The sequence below is a fragment of the Balaenoptera acutorostrata genome, chromosome 7, assembly GCF_949987535.1.
Source record: "Balaenoptera acutorostrata chromosome 7, mBalAcu1.1, whole genome shotgun sequence".
Taxonomy (NCBI): Eukaryota; Metazoa; Chordata; class Mammalia; order Artiodactyla; family Balaenopteridae; genus Balaenoptera; species Balaenoptera acutorostrata.
In genome coordinates, this window is record NC_080070.1 from 105650742 (window position 1) to 105677384 (window position 26643).

Genomic DNA, 26643 nt, shown 5'->3' on the forward strand with positions numbered 1-26643 from the left:
TTAGCTTAAGGGCTGCAAACTTATTATCATAGGTGTTAAACCAATAGAACACAAAAGGCAGAAGCAATTTAATGATACTCTTCATTTTGCTTAAAGCATTTAAATTAGGCTATATTGACAGGGTCCAGCTTCTCACTCAGAATCAAATCATGTGCATTCAGGAGACTGAGTGTGTAAGTGTATGCAAGGGAGAGGGGGGTGTGGCGTGTCTTGATTCGTGTCATATTTGTGCAGTCAACAATTCTTATTTTAGAGAAAGATGAGACAGACTTAGAGAGAACAGTTCATTACCTCTGGGCCACAGGCTCTTTTTTCTTGGGTCAAACCAGCAAGAGTTTTAAGCCGAGTGTGAGCTTTGAGAAAACAAGGTTCACAGTGGGGTGCTTGGACCCAGGACCACAACCCGGGCTGGAGCTGGAGGGGCCAGAGCGCTCAGGGCCCCACCGAAGCCAAGCTAATGAGGATTAATTGGGCCTTCCTGGGCACCAAGTGGAGGGTAATTGGGTCCCTGGACGAGCTGACCTTTTTGTTGACTCACCATTTAACAGGAGCTCTTGGCTCCCGCGTTGGGAGCTTAAACGGTGCCACATTTGAAGCAGCAGACATTCTTCCGCGTGTCCATCGATCCTTCTTCGCTGCTTTTCTTTCTTCCTTCTTCCTTCCGTCTGCCCTTCTTCTGGCCTTTTGGGGGAGGCAGAGTGGCCGGTTAGTGGACTTGTTCTGCCAGCGGAAGACAAGCGTTACTTGTTGTCTGGCCCTCTCTCTGTGGATGCTGGGGGGCATCACTTAACGGGGCCCCGGCCACAGCCACGGAGCTAAGAGACTGAATAGCGTGGCTCTGCTCCTGGTTGGTGGCGGCAGTTTCCCTCTCCCACCCTCTCAGCTCGGCTTGCCAAGCCCCTACCTCCCTGCTCATGCCTGGGGGCAGTGGCCCTGCTTCTGCACCTCAGTGGCTTGCTTTTTTTTTTGCCACGAGCTGCCTGCTGGGCTAACTCAGTCTTTCCCTTCAGCCAGTAGAGGGCTGAAGTCCCCATCTACACAGGCCGAGTCTGATTTTGCATTTTTTTTTTAAATTGGGGTATAGTTGCTTTACAATGTTGTGTTAGTTTCTGCTGTACAATGAAGTGAATCAGCTGTATGTATACGTATCTCCCCTCCCTCTTGCACCTCCCTCCCTCCCCCATCCCATCCATCTAAGTCACCACAGAGCACCGAGCTGGGAACCCTGCACTATACAGCAGTTTTGCCTGGACCTCTTAAGGCTGCCGTTTTCCTGTTGCTGAGACGACAAAGTTTCTGAAATGATACCTCTGGCTATTGAGTGCAACCAGGTGGCCTCCTGGCATCCAAATAAGAGGAAGAGCAGGTGGGTTCAGCTTTGCTCTTTCAGGCTTTAACACAACCATTCATATTGCATCCTGCCTACTCCTACAGCAGGGTACCCCGACCTCTCATCCAGGAACCACTGCCCCCCCTCCCTTCTTCTTTTTTTTCTTTAAGATTTTTTTTGTGTGTGGACAATTTTTAAAGTCTTTATTGCATTTCTTGCAATATTGCTTCTGTTTTATGTTTTGGTTTTTTGACCGCAAGTCATGTGGGATCTTAGCTCCCCGACCAAGGATTGAACTCACACCCCCTGCATTGATTGGAAGGCAAAGTCTTAACCACTGGACCTCCAGGGAAGTCCCCCGCTACTTTCTTAAATAACATGCAAAATACCACACATGAGGGTGTGTGCTAGTACCCACAGGGTTACATAGAGAGGTTCCATCGTTTCCATTATACTCTCCAAGTGCTGTGTGAGCCCCAAAAGTTGAAGACCCCCCCCAATCTGGACTCTCATCTCTATGCTCTCAAAGGGGGTTCACACTTTATTATGCACACGACAGGTGATTTGTAAGATATACCAATGGATATTTTTTTATTTTAACATCTTACAAAGGAATAAATAACCACTGATCAAAACAGCAATTTTGTGTATTTTTTAAATTCGAAGCTAGATTATTTTTAAAGAGTTGGCATAGATAAATATATCCCTCAGATAATTATGCAGGTGCATGCTGGTATATCAAAAAATCAGGAAGAGGGCAGCTTCTTGATGCTTGAGAACTCACTCTAGCCACTTGGGCTTTCTGTGGCCCCACACGCTACACTGTTCCTGGCCCTGAGCCTCCCCTCACAGGACCGCCCCTGCCTGCCCTGCTCCCGCTCCCAGCCCCAAGGGGAGTCCACACAACACCAACTCACCACTGACACTCAGATCTGGCCACTTCCTCTTTGAGTCTTTTCTGACCTTCAGGAAGGGCAACCTTTTGCCCTCGGTGCCCCTGGGTGCCCACACCGTCTTCCCGCACGCCACCTACCATAGAGAAGTGGACATCTTTGTGGTACATGTTTGCTCTGAGGCTGAAAGCTCCTCCAGGGAGGAATCAGGTCTCCTTCACACGGGGATCTTTGCTGACTTGCCTGATGCCAGGCTCATTATAGATGCTCAAAGAAATACATGTCTGTGGAATGAATGAATGAATGAATGAGTGTGGGGGCAAACAAGGGATGGATGAACAGCTCATGTCCACCTCACCAGGAGGGTAATCACATTAAAGCCCCTTTCTAGAAAGTTTTTGTAAATATCGAACCTTTTATGACAATGTATATTAGGAATCTCTCTACGTCAGGAAAAAAGTAATATTTAAGAGTGTGCTGTTATGAGGCAGACAGACCTGGGTTCTAAATCTGGTTCTGACAAACCAGTTTGATGATCTGAGGCAAGTTTCTTAACAAACCCTCAGGTTCCTTATTTGTAAACTGGAGGTAACATCCACAACAATTCATACTGGGAAAATTTAAAAAGCTATTAACATAGTACTGGGCACATAGAATGTGTCTGGAAAAATTATCTACTTTAATTGTTTTTCTTAGCGTGCACATTCCTGTCTTCATCCACGGAGGATACTGGGTATAACGTAAAGTGTGCTTAGTTACTTGGCGTTTCCGGCGGGAGCATCCCACATTGATTGGCACGGAAACTCACTTCTCTGTCTCTGCTGGCATTTCGCTGTCTCCCCCATGGCTATCAGGACACCAGATGTTGTTCTTCCTCGATCACACCTGCCTCTGACAGCCTCCCTCTGCACTTCTTCATTCCTGTAAGTCCCATCTTCCTCAGGAGCGCCATGCCTCGCTGGCCCTGTAAGACTCTTCCTTCTCTGGGACTTCCCTGGGAGTCCAGTGGGTAAGACTCCGCCCTGCCACTGCAGGCAGTGCGGGTTCCACCCCTGGTCGGGGAACTGAGATCCCACGTGCCGCGCGGCGCTGCCATACACACACACACACACACACAAAGGTAAAGATTCCTCCTTCTCATCATAGGCTCCCGCCACCAGCTTCGCAGCAGGCAGGGCTGTTCCCTGAGTGCCTTTCACCCTTGCCTGCATCACCTCTTACCTCTCCAAGGCTGACTTCTACACCATTCCCTTTGGGGTTCTGTTCCTTCTCAAACCTTCGGCCTCTACTTTATCCCAGAACCCCTTCTTCTTCGCTGACAGCCTGCCTTCTGCGCACCAACTTTCTTCTTAAAATTCCTCCACCTTGAAAGAGACCCACAAATGGCGCAGAACCAGTTTTGCTTTCTTGTCCCACTTTCCTCCTTGCCAGGTCCTCACCTGTCTTCTTCCCTTGGTACTCTACTGAAAGTCCTGCCACTAAAGTCCCCGATAACCTTCCAAGTGCCAAATCGAATGGCTGCTGTCATCCCGTGTAAGCTCTTGGCAGCATTTATGGCATTTGCTGGCCCTGTTCATTCCCGAAGACTCTCCTCTGTCTTGGTTTCCATGGCTTTGCCTCTCTTTTTTCTGCTTCAGCCGCTCCCCCATTTTCTCTGTCCATCTTCGGGCTCTTCCTGTTGCCCTGGGGTTCTATCTACAGCTGCTTTTCTCACCACATGCCTGCCCGGGACAATCTCACTCACTCTCACACGTACCCCAGCTGTCACCAACCTGCCCATGATCCCGAATCTCACCCCCAACTCTCTTCCAATCCCAGGTCCTTATTTCTAGCTAATCTATTCCCACGTGTACCTCGAGCTTGACGTATTCAGAGCAGAATTCATTCCCTTCACCTCTGACCAAAGCCTGTTGGCCTCCATCTAGATCTAACTCCCAGACTGTGACTCAGACACCTGTGCAAACCGTGGTTTACGGTTTTGTTACCCTGGACACGTAACTGTCTCTCGTTGCCTCGGTTTCCTCACTCATAACATGGAAAGACTAATTCTGTAAGACCTGAAACCCTCCTGTTGTGTGTGGATGAACAGAGATAAAGTATGTAAAATTGGAGGCACAAAGGAAGCCCCTTCGCTTGGGAATGACTTCTTCCCCTTGCCAGCCAAGGGCATTCATCTTCATCCTTCTTCTCCAGTCTGTCCTGACTCCCTGAAGCAGACTCATTTTTCCCCACAGAGACACCCCCTTCCTTGAAGCATGCATTCCGTACCTCCGCAGATCTCCCTTTGCAGGCTACCTTCCCCTCTACATCATGAGCTCCTGAATTCACACTGAATCTCTGAATTTTCACATCAGGCGTTCAACAAACCGGACACACTCAGGCATTCGACAAACATTAGGTGAATTGCATTGGGTAGAACGCAGCTTTTTAAAAATGACAAAATAGGGGAAAGGGGGGTGGTGAGATGAACTGGGAGATTGGGATTGACATATATACACTATTGACACTATGTATAAAATAGATAAGTAATGAGAACCGACTGTATAGCACAGGGGACTGTACTTAATCCTCGGTGCTGACCTAAATGGGAAGGAAATCCAAAGGTGAGGGGATATATGTATACGTATAGCAGATTCCCTTTGCTGCACAGTAGAAACTAACACAACATTGTAAAGCAACTAGACTCCAATAAAAATTAATAAAAAAATGACAAAATGCACATTTTCAGTAAGATTCTAGAAAGAAGACAATACAGTCCATGTCCTTAGATCTTTTCTTTTCTTTTTTTTTTTTTGCTTCAAAGTGCTGAATTCCAAAAAATTGAGTTTGCTGACAGGGGAACAGTGCAAATTTCTTAACTAACCTGGGAAAGTTCACTAATCAAGAGGGCTATTTCAACTGCAATCCCAGGAAGCTTTCTGGAGTTGGCTTCGGTGTTCTTGGCAAATCTCTAGGCAGGCCCTCCCATCCAATGCGGAATTGGTGGAAATGCCTTTGTTATCCGTTCACTGCCGTGTGTGCACTTTTTTTTTTTGGAAAGATAGGTTGGAGGCTACCTCCAACTTTTCTTGAGAAAAGCTGAAAAGATGGAAACTTCTTAAGTAATTGATTTAGCTTCCCTGAAGCTCCTGGTTCTTGGCAGGTCAGATATTGGAAACTGCAATAAGATTCCTTTTTCTGTTGTGTTTTCAACATTTGGTTCTTAATCCATATAAAAGTGCAGTTGCTATGAAGGAATGTTGTCGGGTCACTCAGAACACAGGAAAGGAGAAGAATTATCTTATAATCCATACACACCCTGCAAGGGAGGTGAACGGTTCTTCTTATCCTTGTATTTTTCTTCCCAAGAAATCCTGAACTGGGGGGCGAGGGAAGGGTTGGGAGAAGACCTTGAGAATTATACAGCCCAGGTCACCAGGATGCCAGCCCGTTGCTGGGACAGGAGGAAAGGGAGGTGTCCCTCTTCCCTCCCTTCTTCCCCTTCTGTGGTTCCTGGGTGAGAGCAAAGAAAGGGTTGCTGCAGGGCTGTATGGGGGTGGTGAGGGACTCCTGGAGACTTCCCCCTGATGCCTTCTGGGGGTTGCTTTTCCCTTATTCTTCCCTCACCTCCACCATGCTGCAGACAGTAAACTGAGGCCCTGAGAAGTTAACCCTCAAAAATGGCACCTTGGCCAAAAGCCCAGGTGAGGCTTCTTGTCTCTGACCCCTCAGGGGACGCCCCTCACACCTATTCGTACGTAGGCTACGAATGACACTGCTCTGAATAGACCAAGCAGGCATATTTTACTCAGTAGTTGCGGACTCACTCCTTCTGTGATCAATAAGGGTTTCAGAAAGAGGAGGGAGAGGAGTCGCCTCTCTCAGCAGTGGCAGAGACCTGTGCAGTATGACTGTGCTTTAATAAACCCAGACTGAACTCCCCCAAAGCTGGGTCTATCCACAGAAGAACAGGTTAATCAAAGGAGGCCAGATCTCTGCCGCTCAGACCCGACCTCATAGTTTCCATAAAAGAGAGCATATGGGTCTCCTCTCTCTTCTCTTCAGTTTCATCAGCAGCAGACTGAAGATGGTAGCATTTACCATGCAGTGCAGTTATCAGGATTAAACGACATAGTACACAGGACCCGTGTGAGGTAGAGCAGGGAAATACAGACTGCTCTCTAAAGCATGATTATTAAGTTCTTTTAAACATGTTTTATTATTTTACTTTACCTCTAGCATTTTGCTCACTTCTCTGTTGGCAGCTCTTTCTCTACCAGAGACCCCTGTTCTTTATTTTTTAACTTTTTATCTTATACTGGGGTACAGCTGATTAACAATGTTGTGATAGTGTCAGGCGCATGGCAACGTGCCTCAGCCAAACATGTGCACGTATCCATTCTCCCCCAGACTCCCCTCCCCTCCGGGCTGCCACACACATTGAGCAGAGTCAGAGATCCCTGTTCTAATCCAAAGTCCCCCATGCCTCTCCGGCTTATCCAAGTGAAGGCATCCCGAGGCCACCTGTCAATCAAGTGTTTGCCATTGACCGCCAACCTTTCAGCATCCCCTGGGTGACACCTGGGGAGCAGGTGCTTGTGAGACCAGGCTCAAGGCAGGAAGAAGGGAGAGTCATATGTGTGTGTGTGTGTGTGTGTGTGTGTGTGTGTGTGTGTGTGTGTGTGTGTATGCGTGTGCACACGTGTCTAGGGTTTGTTAAGGGTTGAGGTGGGGGGAGGAGAGGGTTTATTTAGAAGCCAAGGATATCTTGGAAGGAGAGACCACAGTGATGATGAACAGGGAATACTTGGGAAGGAGAGAGCTTCCGGGGGAGGGAGAGTTATGGAGCGGAGTAATGCTCTGTCTGAGTTTGCCTCAGGCTACCTTAGGAAGCCTGCTGGTGCCTTAGGACAATACTTAAGGTTAGCATTGGGACCCTGAGACATCTCTGTAACCACTACCTGGGTTTCTTTTATTCCCATCACTGCTGTTCTTGTCTTTTTGCTCATGCTTCCTCAGCTCTGGCATTACAACTGATCTCCAGGCTCCCATGGACCTCTTACCACTCTCTTCCAGTGCGCTAACAGTATTGTCTTTTCTCATATTTCTTTGATTGTATTTTTTTTAAGGAAGGAGAAAAGGTTTCCATCTCCACTCCACATATCCAGCCACAGTGCCTTGGACTGAAAGAGGTATTTCCTATGGAATTTGGTGTTTTTGTTCTGTCAGGCTTTAACCCTCTGCCACTAAACTGAAAACTGGAGAGGGAACTCCATTTTTTTTGAACTGCCCCAACCCTCTATGGAGCTTCCACAAATCTCCTTCTGTTCACTACTGATCTCCTCTGCCCTGCTGCTCTTGGACTCCCTATTTTGAGGCTGGGAATATAGTACAACTTCCATCCAGAGCAGCTCAACTAACAAGAAACTCAGCCAGGACTCTGAGTAGCCAGGAGAGTAGGGATAAGACAGGGGACAAGGCAGGGCTAATTCTAAAGTCAGTTGACCTAACTTATGAAGGAGGGGACAACATTTTCAAATTCTTATAAAACGTGATCCTCTCAAACTGAAAGATGGTTCTGACATCTATACTCACTGATCCTAAACAAGCGAAACAGTTTGTATGTTTAAGAACTCCATTCCCTTTCTGGATTTTTAATAATAAACAGTCATTATTATTATTATCTCTTCAAAACAGGTCTTTTGATAGACAAAGCAACCTTGGCCAAGAACAAAACTGGAGGTCTCACACTTCTTGACTTTCAAAACTCATTACAAAGTTACAGTGATCAAAATAGTGTGGTACTGGAATAAAGGCAGATGTATAGACCAATGGATTAGAAGAGGGACCCCAGAAAAAAACCTTTGCATATATGGTCAAATAATTTTCTATAAGGATGCCAAGACCATCCAGTAGGGAAAGGACAATGCTGGGAAAACTGGATAGGCACATGAAAAAGAATGGAGTTGGACCCTTACTTTACACCATATACAAAAAGTAACTGAAAATGGATCAAAGAGGGCTTCCCTGGTGGCACAGTGGTTGAGAATCTGCCTGCCAATGCAGGGGACACAGGTTCGAGCCCTGGTCTGGGAAGATCCCACATGCCGCGGAGCAACTGGGCCCGTGAGCCACAACTACTGAGCCTGCGCGTCTGGAGCCTGTGCTCCACAACAAGAGAGGCCGCGATAGTGAGAGGCCCACGCACCGCGATGAAGAGTGGCCCCCGCTTGCCGCAACTAGAGAAAGCCCTCGCACAGAAATGAGGACGCAACACAGCTATAAATAAATAAATAAATAAAAATTAAACTTAAAAAAAAAAACACCATGATGGTAGAGAAACAGACCCTTAGGAACAAACATCTTAAAAAAAAAAAAAAAAGGAACAAAGACCTAAACATAAGACCTAAAACTATAAAACTCTTAGAGGAAACATGGGGAAAAGATTCACGACATTGGATTTGACAATGATTTCTTGGATATGACATCAAAAGCCCAATAATAAAAGAAAAAATAAACTGGACTATATTCAAATTAAAAACTTTGGTGTATCAAAGGACACAACCAACAGAGTGAAAAACAGCCTGTGGAATGAGAGAAAATATTTGCAAATAATATATCTGATAAGGGTTTGATATCCAGAATATATAAACAACTTCTAAAATGAAACAACAACAAATAAAACACATAACCTGATTGAAAAATAGGCAACAAATTTGAACAGACATTACTCCAAAGAAGATATACAACAAGCATATGAAAAGATGCTTAGCATCACTAATTATTAGGGAAATGCAAATCAAGAAACCACAAGATAACACCTCACACCCATTAGAAAATAACAAGTATTGGCAAAGACATGGACAAATTGCAACCTTTATGCACTATTGGTGAGAATGTAAAATGGTGCAGCCTCTATGAAAAACAGTACTGCAGTTACTCAAAAAATTAAAAATAGAATCATCAAATGATCCAGAAATTCCACTTCTGGATATATATCCAGAAAAAAATTAGAGCAGGGTCTGGAAGAGCTATTTTCACACAGATGTTTACAGAAGCATTATTCATGATAGCCAAAAGAAAGAAGCAACCCAAGTTGTCCATTCATAGATGAATGGATAAACAACATGTTTATATGTACATATAATAGAACATTATTCAGCCTTAAGAAGGAAGGAAGTCCTGACACATGCTACAACGTGGATGAAATCTGCAGACCTTATGTGCAGTGAAATAAGCCCATGACAAAAAGATAATTATTGTATGATTTCACTTATATGAAGTCCCTAGAGTAGTCAAAATACTAGAGACAAAGAGTAGAATGGTGGTTGCCAGGGGATGCGGAGAGGGAGAATGGGGAGTTGTTGTTTAGTGGGTAGAACATTTCAGTTTTGCAAGATTAAAAAGTTCTGGAGATTGATTGCCCAACAATGTGAATACACTTAACACTACTGAACACTTAAACATGGCAGAGATGGTAAATCTTATATTATGTGTATTTTAACATAATTTTTTAAAAAACCACCGAAAAGACAGGTCTTTTGTTGAAAGCAATGGCTGGATGCTGTTCTGCCTCAAGCAGGTCCAGGATTGGATCTTATATCACATCACTAATGTTCAGTAGGTGGCTCGACCTTGGTTAAGCCTATGCTTCATCTGTTAATGTAGGACATTCCTTACAGGGTTGGAGTGAGGATTAAATAAGATATCACTATGTGTAAGGTACTTAGCACAAAGTCTAGTACGTCGAAGGTGCTCAATAAATGTTTGGTCCTTTACTTAATATGCATGAACACACGCCAGTGAGGGCCAACTGGAAATGAGGTCTATGTGGAAGGTCTCATGTCAGGAAGGAGTGTACCTTGTGGACCATCCCTGGCAATTATTGTACTTGAGAGAGAGGCCAGTGATGTTTCGAAGCTGTGTATCTTGTGCTTCCATGGGGCTCTCCTGACTGACTTGGCTCCTGACCTGTGTTCAGAAGAAGGCAGACACTCTCCCACACAGATGTGCTTATTTTCCCCTGGAGATGATGGCTGGCAGGGGAGGAGGGGGGCAGGAAATTATTTACATGTATGGTCAACATACTGCCATTTCTTTCCATAGCTGGTATTTCCTAGTTTTACTCAGAAGTTCTCACTATGCTGTGGCTTTTGCTGGAATACTGGTGGTTTCCCAGAAAAAAATTCTCAGCTTCTTTTCTAAACCTCCGCTCGGCAATCGCAGGATCCTTGAGTGACAGACTGGGGTTAGGGTTTTCTGTTCTTGAACCTTCATATTTAGACCTTCAAGAGGAAGCATCAGATTTTCAGGAATGTATGTGACCTACCACCAGTGCCAACGTGTCCATGCTGGGTTGGATGTCATAGTAACTGATGCTTTGTCTATTGCACAAGGGTCAGTCAAAGCTGTTCTGGAGTGCCCAGGGCAGTACTCTCCCGGGGGGGAGGGGAGGGGGAGGGAGAAAGAAGAACAGATGAAAAAGGGACTTGAATTCTGCAGTATTCATGGGCCAGGTGAAGGCAGTGATCTTTCCGCTACGTAGGAATATTGACTACATTTTATTAGCCAAGAAATTCTCAGATTTCCAGTCATCTCACCTATAGGAGAGGTATGATTTCAAAAGCATTATCAATCTTTCCTTCCTCCAAATCCTTTTCCACTTCATGACCTAAAGTGCCTGAAATAAGTTCTACCATTGGATTTCCCTCATTTATATTAAGTAATAGGTAGTAAATTAATGGCTTGTCTGAAACTTTTCCCTGGATGAGTTTATCAACTCCCTCTCTGTGAGTCTACAGTTGCAGAAGGAAGTAAAGGCTCAGAGTGGGTGTGTCGAGTGACACAGCACAGAAAGGCAGTGTGGCCCAGTGTGGGTGTCCCCACGGAGCAGTCCTTGGACCAGCAGCATCGCCCAAGGATGCTAAACTAACGTCCTGGCCTTCTCCAGACCTACAGAATCAGAAACTCCCGGGGGGTGGAGGGGGCAGCAATCTGTTTTAAGAAGCCTCCAGGTGACCCTGATGCCCCGGTGAAGTTGGAAACACTCCTTTACTGTCCACAATCCACAATTCCTGTGCTCCAAGTACAGACTGGGCTCCCGGCTTTGTCCTAGACTCATATATTTTATCTACTATTTACAGCAGTCCTTTGAGGTTGGGAAATCTGGTTGTATACACGTCCTGTCCAGGGATGGAAGGACAGCCCTGAGCTGAGCCAGTGTTTCAGACTTTTCTCCCAGGACCAAATAGATGTGATGAAGGATCTCTTATCGGCCGTGACTGTCATAACCTCTGTTTCCGAAAAATGTCACTTATTTTCTTTAAGGCCCCAAAGTATGAAAATATGGCATACTGTCTGCCTGACCCTTGTACTGACTGACACCACATGTGATTAAGAGATGATTTAGTTAATTAATGCCCAGGATGCACTTAGCATAGTGCATATTCTGGACACATAATCCCCCCCCATGCCTCAAATTTTTATTCTTAGACTTCTTTTTCAGGCTACTTTTTCCTCCCTAAAAGGTTATTTCTCCAACAATTCCTTCCTGTGTAAACATGACCCGTGTTTTCAAGTGCAGCTCAATTTTACGTCCTCTAGAGCAGTCTTCAGTGCTCATGCTGGAAGGTTCACATCCTTCCCTCTGCATTTCCATAGCGCTTCACCCTCACAACTCCACCAACCTCATCTTACCCTCGGAGAGCCCAGTACCCCACAGACAATCCAAATCATTTGTTCAGTGTAGAAACAAACATCCCAGTGAAAAGAAGTATAGACATTCTAGAACTGTTTCTCTTATTCTTGTCACTGTATACGGGATGTGACCGCTATGCAGACGTTCTAGCTCGTATTCTTTCTCCAGGTATATTCAAAGACTCTTTATGGAGAAAACAGTCTCATCTCTAATGCTATGTATGTATGTATGTATTTTACTCTTCCTTGTCAAGTGCCTCCTATGAATAGTCTACAAAGGCAAATGGCAAATAGGTTCCACTTTGTGTGCCAGTCAAGCGCTCTGTTGTGCAGAGCTGAGTCCTTTGCCATCTAAACTTAACCAGAAAACTTCTCTGATCCTTGATGACATCCGCCGTGGGCGAGGACTCCAGGGGCAGCTATTCACACGCCATGTGTTCGCTGGGCCTTGTCTGTAGTTGCCTCCACTTTCTTTGATTTCCTGCATCTTTACCAGCTTCTTTAACTACTCATCGTCAGGAATTTATTCATAAATACCCCAATGGGCACAGTAGCTGCCTACTACGTGCCAGCAGTTTCCTTAACGCTGGGTTAGGGGATTCTAGGCCGAAAAAGCCCCAGGAGTAAAGGCAGAGGCACAAAACAGCTCCAAGGGTTCCCACTGCCTGCTTAACCTTTGCCCACGTTCATGCCTAGAAATACCTGCTCATTCAGTCTTGCGAGCCTTCCTGATGCCTGAAGGTGGTACTGACCACCTGCACTGTGTCACTGCCCTGTGCTTCAGAAGATCCAGATCGTGCTGCCAACACAATTGTGCATGTTTGCTTGCCCATCTCTATCTACCACCTGGCCAACCCATCAGCGACGGGGACTGTGTCTTCATGTCCGTGCCCTGGGTCTCACTGTTTCCGGCAGATCCCACACTTAACGTGTTCTCCAATGAATGGGTAGATTGTTGGAGAGACAAGTGAGTAAAGAAATCTAAGTTTTGGCCAATGAAGGATGGTGTATCATGATTATACAATTCCAACTTAATCTATCAGTTTGCTTGAAAACAATAGAGCTGAAGTATTGAGTTGGGGAAAATGTGTGATTCTCATTTGCTATCGATGTACTAAATCTACCTTATTTCAACAACGGACATTCTAAGGGTTATCAGGAAAGTGAGTGGGTGGGAAAGCTGTTTCTGTCCACTCTTTGTACAATCCAAGAATGGCCCAGGTTGTAGACACATGCCATTAGGGCAGGGCCTTCCTCTGCAAAGCGGGGGACACGGGTGCTGTTAGAGGCAGGACTTGATTTCAAGTAGCAGCTGAACCTCGGCGACAGCCCCTGGCTCTCTGTGCCAGGAGAGAGTCTCAGGGATTACAGAGAGCAATGGGCTCGGAGAGTGAGTCATTTCCTCCTTCTGGTTCTCTGCGGGGTTGGCCTGCAAGACGGATTTGGAATGGATCTGGAGTGACCGCTGATGTATTCTTACCCGCCACAAAGTAGCCTTAACAAATATCCCTGTGTCTAACCGGATGTGAGTTAAACTAAGAAATGACTCTGTGCTCGCCAGTAATGTAGGTCATCAAGCCAAGGGGCGGGGGCACAGCGGGTGAAGGTGCTTGTGTTGATTCACCAAAAGTGCCTCTTGGGGAGGGAGGAATGTCCGGGGGCACACCCTCGGAAGAGGGGCAAGCTTAGCCCTTGGCCAGAGTTTCTTAGAACAGCTACTGGGGCCGTGTCACTTCGACTCCCTCACTAGCGGGACCCATGGGAAATGTGGAACCTTGCGGGAGAGTGGGACACACAGGTGCACGCACACAGGCTCGCACGCACGGACACCCCAGGGTGGGTGTGTTTTGTAAAGGGAATGCCTTCTCTGTCAGCACCTGACAAGTGCTGAACCTGAAAATTAGCAGGGTCAGCAGGGCTGAAGGTGTGCGGAGGCGGGGATGGAAAGCACCTGCCCCAACACATTTCCTTGGTGACAACGGGTCTTGGTGACAATGCACAGGCTTCCTAATCGGCTGAGCGTATCTGTGGGATAGGCACTGAGAGCCCACTGGGGAGAAAAAGCCAGAGGAAGAGAGGGAGCCAGCTCCAGTTTGCTAAAAGAGAGATTAAATTTCAGCCCCTGGAGGAAATCAAAAAGTGAAAACGAAAAGCGAGTAACACTAAACGCCAGGTTGATTTTTCACGCATATTTTTTTTTTTTTTAAATGCGTCCCTGTCTTTTGACCACTCATGAATGACAGACATTGTGTTTCGACCGCACCCAGCCACCAGGATGCTGCCAGACACGGTGGGCGTCTCCCTGACCTTTCTTTCTGGACAGAGTGGTGACTGGAGAGGGAAGCCTGACCCTCCACCTTCTGTCTGATCCAGCACAGATGCACTTTCTCATTCCTGAGAACCAGACAAGCTTCCTGAGCCCTGGGTTGATGTTCTGTACCATCTTTGGTGCAGCTGTAATTTTTAACAGGGGGAGCCGACTTGAACCCCTCAAATCCTTACTCCAGACCCCTTGAACTCCTGAGACTGGTGTGCATGCGTGTGTGCGTTTTTAAGGGGTTTTCAGCTGTGCTTCTGAGAAAGTGGCTCCAAAAACAGTTTAAAAAAAAACAGAAAAGAAAAAGAGGGGAGGATGTTAGTGACACATCTCCCCTGAGTCCAACCACAAATTATTTCTGTAGATTTCACATTTACAACAGCAAAAATAATATTATGCTATGCTCACCTACATATGTCTTTGAATTCCTCTTTCCTTTTCTGGGGTCGAATGATGGATACCATGCCCCTCTTTCTGCTTTGAACCATGGAAGAATTAACCCAGAATTAAAAGTATAAGATGATTGCGGGGCTGGGGATGGGGATGGTGGAGGGGGGTGAGGTCTGGAAGTCAGTTGCAACTAGTCTCAGAATTGCACATCCAACTTTGAATTTTTCTTCTCAAGACTTATATTTGGGGATTGGAAGGGAGCTGTTTTATGAATGGATATAGGCCTGACACATGAAACGCGTGGGATTTGTCTGAGGGCCTCGTCTGGGTCAGCTGCGACATCTGGCTCTTATGAATCTGGCATATTGTGATTCACGGATACGCAAATAGTAATCCCTGATAGCGGCCACTTGTGATGCCGACAGACAATGTCAAAGGCCAGGGAACCGCAGTGGCCGCCTTGGCTGAGCTGCTTGGGCCGCTGCCGCCCCTGCTGCTGTCAGGGAGAGTCACCAGGCTCCAGGGCTTGTGTCCCACTAGGACCCCAGGCAGCCAGCCCCGAGCCAGTGGCTGGACAGTTTACAGCCTGGCTGACTCCGAGCTTACTCCGCAGGAGAGCCAGGTTGAGGGCATGCGACTCTGATGGCAGACGGTCTGGATTTGAACCTGGCTCAGCCACACCTCCGCTGAGAATGTAACAAGTTATTTAACTTCTCTGAGTCTCAGTTTCTTCATCTGTTTACAAAAATATATCGAAAGGTAAAACTTCAAGTAATTAAAGGAGCTAACATCGACTGAAACTTCCTTTGGGCCAGGTGCTGTTCTAAGCATGATACAGAAATTATTTCAGTTAAATTTTTTAAAATATGTGGTGTGTACATTTGCCAATGAGGAAACTAACCCACAGCCATACCAGTAGTGTTGGAGCTAGGATTCTCTGTGCTTTTTCTGAGAGTCTAGAGCCGTGATCCTTCACCAGGGGTAACTTTGCTCCCCAGGGGACATTTGACAATGCCTAGAGACATTTTTGGTTGTGACGACTGGGACAGGGGACGGATATTACTGGTATTTACAGGGTTGAGTAAGGGACGTTGCTTAACATCCTACAATGTACAGGACAGTCCCCACAACCAAGAATTACCCAGCTCCAAATGTCAACAGTGCTGAGGTTGAGAAACCCCACCCCAGAGCCTGTCCTCTTAGCCACCACTAAGAGACATCTACACTAGATGTTGTCTCTCACTAGATAACATCTACAGGAGGGGTTTGGGAGGATAAAATGGGATGATGCATATAAAGCACTAAACACAATGGCTGGCACATAGTAAGTGTTCAATAAATCAAGCTGCCATTGTTGCTGCTGCAGCCACTACTAAGTTTTGCATCCCCAGCCTCTTGTCTCTGTTATCAGCAATGTCTCCAAGGCTACCTGGACCATCATTTCCCTTTACCAGAAGGGCCTGTGAGTTATAGTAAGAAAAGACAGATTTCCTTTTCCTTCCTAGGGCTTGCTGATGTTGGTGTCTTCCCACCAAATGCCTTCTGTGCTCGGATCTCCACGGGGACATGTGCCTGGGTTCACTGGGGACCTGCAGCTTGGGAGCTCTGTTGGAGGGTGGCTCTCACCTATGCTTCTTGTGAAGATCACCTGGGACAGCTGGACTTGGTCCTCTCCAGTAATGGAGAAGGAGCAGTTTCATCCAAGAATGGGTAACGCCAGTTGTCTGAGGGGTTAAGAAACTGGTGTAAATGAAGAAAGTTTCATAAATTAAGACTCGTAAATGAAGGACACATGTCTTCCTGTTATGTGTCTCGCCCCTGCTCAATCCTACAACATCTCTGAAACTCTCTTTTCCTGTGGAAGTTGAGTGGGTCAGGAGAGAGTAAATAAAAAACTCGAGGGCTTCCCTTGTGGCACAGTGGTTGAGAATCTGCCTGCTAATGCAGGGGACACGGGTTCGAGCCCTGGTCTGGGAGGATCCCACATGCCGCGGAGCAACTGAGCCCGTGAGCCACAGTTACTGAGCCTGCGCGTCTGGAGCCTGTGCTCTGCAACAAGAGAGGCCGCGATAGTGAGAGGCCCGCGCACCGCGATGAAGAGTGGCCCCCACTTGCCGCAACTAGAGAAAGCCCTCGCACAGAAACGAAGACCCAACACAGCCAAAAATAAATAAATAAATAAATAAAATTTAAAAAACAAACAAACAAACAAAAAAATGCAGTTTAAAAAAAAAAACTCGAAGGATCAGCAAACACTGTACAATAAAAGATAATTTGAGGGGAACAATGATTTGAATTTCCTCTTCTTTGTACCTCCTTTCAGTCAGGAGAGCAATTCCGAGCCCCAAGTGAACATTTGTCTTTCCTGAGAGCTGCCCGAGAACCTGTGGCTAAAGTGTGCATTGTGCCGTCGGCGGCCGGCAGCAAGGCCAGCTGACGCCCAGTCCCCGGCTCCGCAGGGCTCCTCCATCGGCCACTCCACGGGGTCAGAAATGGGGAGCTGTAGGCCGAGAAGCTTAGAGCAGTAGGTAATAACCACAACTCCGCAACTACAGTGCCTCTAGTGACTGTCTGCCATGTGCTTGGCACTCTTCCAGCCGCATAACATGTATTAACTAATTTAACCTTCATAATAACCAGACGAGAGGTTCTATTTTTAGCCCCATTTTAGATCTGGGGAAACCAGGGCACAGAGAGGCTAGGCAACTTGCCCGCAGCACAAAGATAGGAGGTGGCAGAGCTGGGAAGTCAGCCCAGGCAGTGCCAGAGGCCACATTCTCCACCACTAGGATGAACTGCTTCCACCTAGAAGGGGTCAGAGGTCATCTAGCAAAGGTGGGCAAAGGTCCCAAAGCTCAGCAGATCAAGGAGGTCAAGAGACAAAACTAGCAACCGAAACACACACTTAAGTCACCTGTATTTTTATGAGCTTTTTTATATTTCCTATGAGGGGCAGAAATTGGTGAGTGGGTACATCTAGCCATGGGTGAAGGAGACTTACACAAGTGTGGTTTCAGATGGGAGGAGAACCAACCAGAAGCTGTCATCCTGACTGGGGTACGGGGAGGGGATCTGGGGTTACAGAGAAGGTCTGAAGTGTTGATCTATAGCTGTGGACTACATCTCACCCTAGCCAGGTATTTAGAAACGCACACCTTCCACAAACCACTCGACACATTTTCTAAGTGCCTGCTGTGTACCCAAGGAACCAGCCAGCACGCATGGGTATATCAACACACAGGCATCACAACTGCTACAGGAAGCACTGACCACATACTCTCTGAAAATAAAGGTCAGCCTGTTCAGAGAGATGTTTTTTTTTTTTTTTTTTTTTTTTTTTTTTTTAAGGATTTTCTTATTTATTTATTTATTTATTTATTTATTTATTTTTGGCTGTGTTGGGTCTTCGGTTCGTGCGAGGGCTTTCTCCAGTTGCGGCAAGCGGGGGCCACTCTTCATCGCGGTGCGGGGACCGCTCTTCATCGCGGTGCGCGGGCCTTTCTCTATCGCGGCCCCTCCCGTCGCGGGGCACAGGCTCCAGACGCGCAGGCTCAGCAATTGTGGCTCACGGGCCCAGCTGCTCCGTGGCATGTGGGATCTTCCCAGACCAGGGCTCGAACCCGTGTCCCCTGCATTAGCAGGCAGATTCTCAACCACTGCGCCACCAGGGAAGCCCCAGAGAGATGTTTTTAAATACAGAGTTGCTCTATAATTCTGTCATATGTTAGAAATGCTTAATCTACATTTTAAAGGATCCAAGGATTTGTAGAGACTGAGTTTGGTAGAGAAACTGAGTTGAATCGATATCCCTGCAAAATCCCTTGCGCACAAGTGAGGTGCTGGAGTTGTAGCCATCTCTGAATATCACTTCTCATGCCTCTTAACTGTAAATAAAGGATTCCTGACCATTCGATTACATCACCTGTCACCTGAAAATGCTGGTATTAGTCATCTACCAACCTGCTATCCAACAGCCAGGAAAGGGGGGGAGGGAGCTTTGTAAATGCATTGATGTTCCTAGGATCATCAATGTGTACTGGTCTTTAAAATTCTTACCTTTCTACATTGGAAAGAATCTGAGTCATTTCGCGTTCTTGGGGCACACATATCTGGCCGTGTGCGTGTGTCTTCGACAGAGACAGGTTTAGGATGAGACCAGAGACTAGAATGATGCTCTGCACTCAGTGCATTTCCCGGGAATTCACGTGGCTTTGCCTTCACACAGCCTCCCAAGCTTTCCTCATCCCTTTTGTAACTAAAGGCCATGCAGTTGCAGAACAAACGCCAAGATTACTGTGATGATCTGTGTGGCTACAGTCACGGCCATTCGCCTAACAGCCTTCTACCAACTCCCAAACTCTCCTCTGCTGTCTTCTTTCTCAACGTGTCACGGCAGCTGCCTGGGGAGAACTACCATTTTGCCACACCTAGTGGACGTGTCCCAATCCCTGTCTGCAGGATACCCACGCTGCTCGACACAGTTGTCCACTCACCCTTCCTTAATCCTTGCTCTGTCGTTGACTTCCATGATTTTACTCACCTCTCCGATGGGGCATTCTTCTGCTTTCCAGCAGGGATTTCTCCTTTCAGCTTCAGACTCCTCGACATATACGAGGGCTGGCTGCATATATATATATATATATATACTTGGAATTCCCGTGGTAATCTCAAAGGTAATTTGTCCCACACTTAATTCATTCTATTTCCACCCCAGATCTGTTCCAGTCCGTGAGTTCTGTATCTCCATGAACATCAATGCCACCTTCCTAACAATCTGCTCAGATAAAAGGGAGTGAACGGAGACTCCACACTTTCCTTATCCCCCCCCAATCCATGGAACTACCAAGTCCTACAAATTTACCTTTCAATATATCTTGACTCCATTCCCTTCCCACAATCATTTTCTTGTTTAGGTCATTGTCATTTCACTCTTGTACAACTGCGACAGTGCCCTTTCCTACTCTTCCTGCACCCAGCATTTATCCTTTTGAAATCATCTTCACCATGGTCAGTTACATCTGGGCTACATGTGGTCTTGAGGTCAAAGGCCCTTTCATTCTAGATTCCAAAAAAGGTTGCTATTGTTTAAAGTAAAACATGATCACAGCATAGACTGGTACTGGCATAAAAAACAGACACATAGATCAATGGAACAGAACAGAGAGCCCAGAAATAAACCCATGAATATATGCCCAATTAATTTACAACAAAGGAGTCAAGTATATAATGGGGAAAAGACATTCTTTTCAATAAATGGTGTTAGGGAAACTGGACTGTCACATGCAAAAGACTGAAACTGGATCACTATCTTACACCATATACAAAAATTAACTCAAAATGCATGAAAGACTTGAATGTAAGATTTGAAACCATAGAACTTCTAGAAGAAAACATAGGCAATATGGCCTTGGCAATGATTTTTTTTTTTTAATGTGACACCAAAAGTGAAAGCAATAAAAGCCAAAATAAATAAGTGGGACTACATCATATTAAAAAGCTTCTGCACAACAAAGGAAACCATCAACAAAATGAAAATGCAACTTACTGAGTGGGAGAAAATTTTTTCAAATCATTTATATGTTAAGGGGCTAATACCCAAAATATATAAATAACTCATACAACTCAGTAGCAGAAAGAAGGAAAAAAATCCAATTAAAAAATAGACAGAAGATTGGAATAGACATTTTTCAGAAAAAGACATACAGATGGCCAACAGGTACATGAAAATATGCTCAACATCGTCAGTCACCTGGAATGCAAATCAAAACCACAATGAGATATTACCTTATACTGGTTAGAATGACTATTATCAAAAAGACAAGAATTAACAAATGTTGGTTAGGATGTGGAGAAAAGGAAGCCATTATGCACTGTTGGTGGGAATGTGAAACAGTAGTCGCTGTCAAAAACAGTATTAAGATTCCTCAAAAAATTGAAAATATGGGCTTCCCTGGTGGCGCAGTGGTTGAGAATCTGCCTGCCAATGCAGGGGACACAGGTTCGAGCCCTGGTCTGGGAAGATCCCACATGCCACAGAGCAACTGGGCCCGTGAGCCACAATTACTGAGCCTGCGCGTCTGGAGCCTGTGCTCCACAACAAGAGAGGCCGCGATGGTGAGAGGCCCGCGCACCGCGATGAAGAGTGGTCCCCACTTGCCACAACTGCCACAACTAGAGAAAGCCCTCGCACAGAAACGAAGACTCAACACAGTCATAAATAAATAAATAAAAGAACGTGAATTTCTTTAAAAAAAAAAAAAAAAAAAAATTGAAAATAGATCTACCATATGACCTAGCAATTTCACTTTTGGGTATTTATCCGAAAAAAAATGAAAACACTAACTTGAAAAGACAAAATGCACCCCCGTGTTTATTGCAGCATTATTTACAATAGCCAAGATATAGAAACAACCTAAGTATCCATTGACAAATGAATGGATAAAGAAAATGTGTGTGTGTGTGTATATATATATATATATATATATACACACACACACAGTAGAATATTATTCAGCCATAAAAAGGAATGAAATCTTGCCATTTGTGACAATGTGGATGGACCTTGAGCCCATTATGCTAAGTGAAGTTAAGTCAAACAGAGAAAGACAAATACCATGTGCTCTTTGTTATGTCTGGAATCTTAAAAAAAAAAAAAACGAACAAACCTTAAAAAACAAACAAACAAAGAAACACACAAAAGCCAAGCTCACAGGTACGGAGAACAGATCGGTGGTTGCCAGAGGTGGGGGCAGGGTCAGAGAAATAGGTGAAGGGGGCACAAAAGAAAAGACACAAGCTATGCCATTCATTCGGTTAACTGCAAAGTACCATTTCAAGGAAGTGCTGCTCAGCATTTCCTAGCTAAAAAAATTATGTTTTTAAATTAAAAATTAAGTAAAGCATGGTTACAACATAGGATCTGAGGTTGTTACTTTGGATATCTGTGCATCTTTGTGCGTGTGTGAGTGCACACATATGCACATAGACGCATGTATTCCCCACCTTCCCCAACTACACAGAGTTAAAGTGTCAGTTTGCAAGTTTCTAGAAGCATTTGGTGTTTTTTGTTTTTTTTTTCTTTTTTGGAGGGGGTACTCTATGGTAGAAATTGAGAAAATCAGACAGGCAGTTACATGGAAATTAAATTAAAGTTAAATTACATTAAATTAAAATGTAAGCTCCTTTAAGACAGCTGTTCATGATCCCTTGTTATGCCTCAGAACACTTAGCAAAGTACCTTGTTTAATGTGATTGGGTTCAGACCCAGGAAAGAGGGAACTTGCATTAATCAAAAGCAGATGAGGGCGGTTGAACCTCTCTACAGGTTAAAATATGCCAGTCGTCAAGGAGAAAATGGAGTGGATTTCAGAAGCAAAATATTTGTGTGTGATGAGTTGAAGTATGGGGAGTTTTGATTTTTTTGATATATTTTTTTTTTTGAATGGAAAGAAAGAAGCCCAAAGGAGCCAAGAAGATGCTAATGGATGAAATGCTTTGCACATATGGAATGGAAAATTGTGCTCGATTAAGTCAAAAAGCAGCTTCTGAAGAAATTATGGCTGCGGCTTCACAGGTGCCTGACCCGCCGGCCCTGCTACATCACTGCTCCATGTGTGTGACCCTGGTCCTCCACTCCAGCCGCCATGTGGGAAGATCATATTCAGGGAGGCAGAAGCTTCTAGAACTGCTTGGAACCGCTGCTGGGGCCAAAGAAGATCCCCTGCTTCTCACCCTTTTATCCACGCACAGGAGCATTAAAGAACTAAACCATTCTCATCTCAACTTCCTCCCAGCCTCACTCTTTTGGCCCATCTTCCTCTGAAGAGCAGCTGCTTTTCAGCTGATGTTTAAGCTCACACACCCTGAGTTCAATTACCCGACTTCTTTACAAAGGAACGTGCTCCTTTTCTCCGGTTTGTTTTAATTTCTCCTAAATATCGTTCCTACAGGGGTACCTCACTTTACACGTTTTTAATCCTCCTCAGGAACATATGGTTTATGCACTGCAGTATAAATCCAATATTTGCAAATTGAATCAGGGTTGAAATTCACCAAGAAAGGATACCATTTAAACAGACCATGTGGGGAATCCTTTTTAATTTTTTTTTTTACTTTTTCTTTTCTTTTCTTTCTTTCTTTGTGGTTTCTTTTCCCCCTGAAGCAAAGAATCCTTTGATAATGTAAATGTTGATTCTCTTCACTCTTTTTCCAGAAAACTACACTCTTTTTTTTTTTTTACAAGCTTAGCAGATTTTGATTGATGTGCATTGGGATTTCTCAAAATGGGACACCCGTGTTCACAGGCAAGCAGCAACTCTTAGGCCTGGGGCTAGCTAGCTTCATGGGTCTCTTCTTCCCATCTTGTTCTTAACTCTTTAAAAAGTGGTGACTGGGTAGGAATGTAATATTTAATAAATATATTTGAGAAAAGAATGTATATATATGTATAACTGAATCACTTTACACAACATTAATCACATCAACACAACATTGTAAATCAACTACACTTCAATTAAAAAGGAAAATTTGGGGGGCTTCCCTGGTGGCGCAGTGGTTGAGAATCTGCCTGCTAATGCAGAGGACACGGGTTTGAGCCCTGGTCTGGGAAGATCCCACATGCCGCGGAACAACTAGGCCCGTGAGCCACAACTACTGAGCCTGCGCGTCTGGAGCCTGTGCTCCGCAACGAGAGAGCCCGCGATAGTGAGAGGCCCACGCACCGCGATGAAGAGTGGCCCCCACTTGCCACAACTAGAGAAAGCCCTCGCACAGAAACGAAGACTCAACACAGCCAAAAGTAAATAAATAAAAGAGTATACGTGCAGGCTTTAAGAATTAATCATTTAAAAAAAAAAAAAAGAAAAATTTGAATTCATAGATCCAAAGGAATGCCATCCCCTCCGAGTCATCATGTTGAGACAACCTAAAACGTTCTGGCAGGGTACTTTGGGAGTTGTTTCTAGTTCCAGTTTGGAAACGACACTAGAAGGACAGCCTACCAAACGTATAGTCACAGTGCACCAGTTCCAGGGACAGCTAGGGTCCTGCTGTGTCCTCGGGCCTGGTCATCAGAAAAGCCGATCTTCAATGATGGGACCAAGGACACCTTCCCTCACACCAGTCCCCTTGTCTCTGCCTTTCCTCTACTTGAGAGGTATCAGCAGCTAAACTTAAATAGCAATAGTACCTGTTAGACGCCAGGCACCATTCTCACCACTTTACACAATTTCACGTGCACAGTAGGTGGATGCAGAAGGTGCGTGGTCGGCGTCTCCACTCTGCACAAAGGGAAGCTCGGGCACGGAGGGGTTCAGGCCACGCGGGGGCGGAGCTGGAACCCCAGGCTCCCCAGCACACAGCCTGGCCCCGGGGTGGGAGGGCGCCCTGTCCGACCCCACCCCGGACCGCGAGCCGTGTCAGTTTGTCAGCGTCCTGTCACAACGACAACAGCCTACGTTTACTTTGCACTTAGCAGATGTGAGGCTTCGCTGCCTTACTGTATTTAGTCCTTACAATACTACTTACAATCCTTGCAGTTATCAACATTTGCACGTGAGGAAGCCAGGTCCGTAACCCGCTCAAGGTCACAGAGCTGTCTTGTTGAGAGGGAGGGGTTCTACCCACAGGCGTTCCCCACTGTGGTGCGTATGGCTACGCTGAACAGAAAGAAAGAATCGAGTCGCCATTAACAGATTCCAGAGCAGTGGGATGGGTGAGAGGTATTCGAGGGTGGGGTTAGAAGTCCACGACACTTTATCAGGCAAGTCCGACACTTCTTATTGGATCCACCCCTCCCCTCGCACACACATACACATGCATGTGCACCCATGCACATCTGTGTTCCGGCACACGCACATACACACGCGCACATATACCAGAACGACCTGCTTCATGAAATAAGACTGTCCATTATAAAATGCAGGACTCTTACAGCAAGCTAGAATAAGGTGAGCGAATTTCCACGCCCAGGAAGAGTCTGCTAGGCTTCCCTCCCTTCGTGAGGCGGTGCTTGGCTGGCTCGGTTGGGAGGTGGGTGGGATCTCAGGGCTCACACCTGCTGCTGGGGGGAGAAGCGGCTTGTTCAAGTGCAGCTGGAGGGAAGGCGCTGCTCCCTGCCTTCGAGCACCTCAGGAATCCCCTCCAGTGACCAAGAGCCACGTCAGTCCCCAGGGGAGTGCCGCTGCTCCCCACATCCTCCTGTGTCCTCTAAGCCGGCAGGGGGGTCTCCCTCCTCCCACGTGCCAGGACCCTGAGCCTCACGGTCTGCTTCCGTTTGAGCTTCTCGCTCACCCCCTCAGCCCTCTGGTCGCTGCCCTGTGCCCTTGTCTGCACTCTGCTGCCCTGGGTCAGACGCCGCCTTGACTGACCCGGCAGGAGTCTCCCCGCGCTTTTGCCATTTTAGTCTTCCCAACTGCCTGCTCCTACAGTTTTTCAAAATATGAATTTATTTAGGTTATTTTCTTAGAAACTTACCAAGGCTTCCCATTCCTTATAAGAACACATCCCAATGCCTTGGTTTGTCACGTGGGGTCTTTTCTAATCTATTCCAAACTTAAATCCCCTGCTCACCCTAGCTCACTTTCCTGCCTCCATGCACCCAACTCTCTTGTTCCCTGGGTGACTTAATTAACTTCGAACATACTGAGAACTTTGATTCCTTCGTCACTATGCCCATGTGTTTTCCGCGGCCTCCAGTTTCTCTTCTACTCTTGAGTTCGTTTGTCCGAGGCATGGCTTACACATGCTTCTTCTCTGGGGCCTTCCCGGTACCTCCACCCAGACACCATCACACGAAATCCCTTTCAGATACAAGGAGCAGCACAATAGCAACATGTATATTTCACTGGGCGTAGCCAGGGCCCGTTCTAAACACTTCATGCCCATCAACTCCTTTAATCCTCTCAACTGTGCTATCCTCATCTTATAAATGAGGAAACTGAGGCACGGGCAGGTCATGGACCTCGAGTCACACGTGTGGAACGCGGCAGAGCCAAGAGCTGAAGCCAAGCAGACCGATTCTGATTCAACCTTTTTTAAAGTGCTTACCCCTGGGACTTCCCTGGTGGTCCAATGTTTAAGACTCCGTACTTCCCCTGCAGGGGGCACGGGTTTAATCCCCGGTCAGGGAAATAAGATCCCACATGCCGTATGGCCTTAAAAAAAAAAAAAAAAGTTCTTACCCCAGTATCAGGCAGTATGAAGTCTGAGGAGGGCAGGAAATGGTCCACATTAAATATTGTATCTCGGAGCTCCTCATACGCGGCGCTTGGGTGCCTGCTTATGACCGAGGGAAGACGTGCTGATGCGTAACACAAATTTAGGAAACAATGAAGAAAGCTTTCTTGATGAGTCAGATCATTCCAGTTCCTGCTGCCTTGGGATGGCAGTGAAAAACCAGAGAGGGAAACATGTTCTTGATGATAGCTTTTGTCTGACATTTACTTTAAACCAAAGAATGCTGATGGAAGAAATGATGACTCTTGGAATCTCTATCAAAACAGACCTAAGAGTCATCCCGAGCTACATGGGGTATCTTTAAGCCTCATTCCTCAACTTCAACGTAGACTTCACTCTCAAAGCCCTGCACGACCCAAGCGACTCATCAATTTTCCCTACATGCAGCGCGTTCACCTTGGCATTTCCAGGTGTCCAGGATCAAGGCAGAAGCTCCGAGGTTCACCTGGGCCTTCCTGGGAGGTGATAGCCTGCGCTATGCTGTGTAGGTGTGCTCTGTGTGGAGCTGAAGTGACGCTGGGCCCCAAGGGGAATTCATCAGTCTTCACTTCGCTGCATAGAGATAATCAAGCCAGAATATTAATATTGCAGTAATTGCTTCCCCCCTTCATGTTTACGGAGAGAGAGAAACAGCTGGGGCGGCTGACATCTGAAACAGGAGCTGCGGATCGTTACTTGCGCGGCAGATGGGCTTGGGTTATGAATAAGCAGCAAATGTGAAAAAGAGATTCACAGGGTTGAGCCAGGCTTGCTTTGTGCAAAACCGGTTAACCCTTGCTGCTTGCTACTGCTCCAAGCTTTGG

The 26643-nt window shown here is 46.0% G+C and overlaps 1 long non-coding RNA gene across 5 annotated transcripts in view; it reads right to left on the minus strand.

Moving 5' to 3' along the window:
- LOC130708589 (uncharacterized) overlaps positions 1-25891 on the minus strand; it is an 81867-nt gene extending 55976 nt beyond the window's left edge. For 2 of the 5 annotated variants that reach the window (XR_009008834.1, XR_009008830.1), the window contains exons 1-3: positions 25786-25886; positions 2364-2507; positions 539-720 (exon numbers count right to left, since the gene is read on the minus strand). This is a non-coding gene — a long non-coding RNA (uncharacterized LOC130708589). Of the gene's footprint in view, positions 1-538; positions 721-2363; positions 2508-25785 lie in introns of all 5 variants that reach the window. The other 3 variants (XR_009008832.1, XR_009008833.1, XR_009008831.1) reach the window with 3 other exon arrangements.
- Between the last annotated feature and the right edge of the window lie 752 nt (positions 25892-26643).